The following is a 3,257-nucleotide window of genomic DNA, read 5'->3' as shown; positions in this document are numbered from 1 at the left end:
AAAAAAATACATAACATCTAGTAACCTCCCGAGGATTCACGAAGCTTCGAGAATATGACGTGTTACTAGCGTCACGTGACCTCCGCTGTCGTAACAGTACTAAAGACTGCAACTTTGTCAAATTACGATAGTTTGTACTAACGACTGTAACTTTGTCAAATTACGATAGTTTGTATTAAACACTGTAACTTTGTCAAATTACAATGATTTCTACGAAAAGCTGTAATTTTGTATTTGAAATGCAAGTCTTTAGTCATTTCTAGGCAAAGCAAACAGTCACGAGTATTAACTTTTTAGCTTGTATAATTGAAAAATAATAAAGATAAGTTTCAGAGTTTGACCGCGTGTGGTACCTATGTCGTAGGTGACCTACGTAACTTTACCTTCTCATACCAAATATTAAACTATACGTATAAAAAATTTACTTTTTCTTTTAATTTAGTGGAACACGGACACCTATCACAGGCACATGAAAAGCTTTGTCATGGCAGTAGGTTTATTGTAGATGTAATTAAGAGTTATCTTGAAATGTTCTTATTCTATTGTAAAGGACTGTGAGTATTCGTTAATATTCATGCATTGTACAACTGTCACTAACAGATTGAGAGATAGTGCATTTGTACCTGTACTAACAAACCTACAAGTTGTCTGGAGAGTTATATGTAATTTTCCGAGTTTGTTAAACCAATAAATATTACAGATCTATAAAAGTAACGTATTATTTTGTTATGAAGTTAGGCCTAAGAAACATGGGTTGGGGTTTAGATAGATTTGAAGGCGGTCTGCTTTTGGTCAGTCCTCAAGGACTGACCAGGAGTATAGCTTTCAAAGTCATTAGAAAATGATTGGAGTGTGAGGCCGTCTTTCTAATTTAAGCTATAAGGAGGCAACATGACCCCTACGGTTGTGAAACGCTATAATCCGATATGCAGAAGGAAGGTGCAGGGTCAGGAAGAAAGGAACATGTTCGTTGAAGATTTGAGAATAGAATGTAAAAGACAAGAGTTCAACGAAAAAAAAAAGACTGAGAGATGTGTGAGAGAGAACGAATAAACCGAAATGTGCGAAGAAAGAAAGTAATATGCCACGAGTAAAAACAAAAACCTAGTTCTAAGTCCATGTGTTATTTATTATAGTAATAAACAGCAATCTGTTATGTTTACATTGGTGTGAGTCAACTCCTGATAGAAATAAATACAACCAAAATAAAGTTGATAGAGATAAAAACGAGAACGAAGTGGGAGTATTAGGAATCGAAACTCAACAACGAAAAAAAAAAAAAAGATTTGAAGTTGGAACCACATCAACAAAAGCGAAGGAGGAAAGTCGACTGGATGAAGCAGTGACGTCTGGAAAAAGGATACGTTTCCTTTTTGTTCTTATCTTGCCTGTTTTGGTTTTGATTGTGATTCAGTTAATCCATACTGGTTATAAATTGTATGGTTCGTTGTTTAAGAATAGACAATTAACACTAGCATGGATGAGAGATGGAAATCCCTAACAAAAAGTCAGTTGGTAAATAAATATAGAGAATTGGGTATAACATGTAAAAGAATTATAGAAGTGAAGTTTTACTTTAGGCAGAAGTCACAATAGATGATCTTTCTTGCCTTGAGCTTAATGAAAATACTAGAACTGGGACTGGTATTAGCAAAGGATATTATGGTAGCGATTTATAATTTGCTAAAATATAGTAAGAAATTAAATGGTTGGAAGCTGAGAATAAATGTTTGGAAATAATAGCTGGATGAATTTGTTTAGAGTTAGAATGCAGGTATAAGTAAAGATAATTCGAGTTGATGATGAGTGGAAGGTGGGGTAATGCCGGTGATAGGGTTGACTTGTATGAAAGAATCACTCATGTTCAGTTTCCTAAGTTTTGTGAAAGCGATATAGATATATTTTTATGCTTTTGAGAAAATATCAAGAGCAGAAGAACGGAAAATGAGACATTTAAATAGTATTAACAAATCTGCATGAGTTTCTAGTTAAATGGATCGAAGGATCTAACTGTACTTAAGACGCTGACAAGATTGTAGATTTGACGTTAACAGATAAATATGTAGTAACGAGGAAACATAGTGTGTTGAAGGTAGATGAAAATGAGGTTAGTAGAACTACTTACCACAAACAAATAAATGTTAGAGATCAAATAATACTCCCAAAGGAATGTAAACAGACAGTTAGGGCATGACACAATGTTGGCTGGACGTTTAGGTATAGTTAAAACGAAATACAGTATTGGTAAAAACTACTACTGGCCATATATCTTTGGAGATATACAGATTTTGTAAAGAGCTGTCCACCCCCAGTGGCACGGTGGCAAATCTCTGGTGTTATAACGCTAGAAACTGGGTTTCCATACCTGTGGTGGACACAGCACAGATAGCCCATTATATAGCTTTGTGCTTAACTGTAAACAAACAAAAGATATGTTCACTATACCAACTAGCTGGGAAAAGGCTCTGTAGTTAATTTACCAGTTTTTAGTGAACCTTTTAGTTCCGTTAGTGCCGATATTATCGAACTACTTCCAGTAACAGCACAGGAGAATAAATATATTCTGGCAGTGGTTGATTCTGCTTCTAGATATGTAGCAGTAGCACTAGACTCCTCGAAAGCAAAGGAAATAGCGCGAGAGCTGATAGGGATATTCTCACGAGTTGGGTTTCATGAAGAATTCTTATAACATTTAGGTAGCAATTTGCAACTGAAGATTATCCAAGAATTAAGGAAAGCAACAGGAGTAAAAATTCAACCGCTAACTTCTGCCCCTTTGCTAACCTTAAGCTGTTCACACACACACACTAACATATTTTATGGCTTGAATTTGTCTCTGAACCAACTTATTTTTGATAGGTCTAACAGACTCTTAACATCTCTACCATATTGTAATCCAAAGGGCGAAAATCCCATTATTGCTTGGGCGACTTATCGATATACAAATAGTACCACATGCAATATCATACCCTGGTCAACATGATTCTTCTGTGCCATTACTCTTAGCACGACCTTAATTGTACCGTTTGCTCTTTCATACATCCCATTTGTTTTGGAGGGGAGTCTATAAGGACTAGTGTGTTTTCTATATTCACAAGAGTAAGGATAAACAAAAGTTCCACTATGATACTAATGGGAACTTAAGGTGAATCAGTTAGTTGCGATACTAAAAATAGTTTATCGGCAAAGTGGATGTAGGGGATGGAGAAGTAGTGGGATGAACACATCATGTAAATATGCTTAAGTCGTGGTACACT

Source organism: Limulus polyphemus, unplaced genomic scaffold, assembly GCF_000517525.1.
Source record: "Limulus polyphemus unplaced genomic scaffold, Limulus_polyphemus-2.1.2 Scaffold2750, whole genome shotgun sequence".
Taxonomy (NCBI): Eukaryota; Metazoa; Arthropoda; class Merostomata; order Xiphosura; family Limulidae; genus Limulus; species Limulus polyphemus.
The sequence above is the reverse complement of the archived record's forward strand: the minus strand, read 5'-3'. Positions refer to the sequence as shown.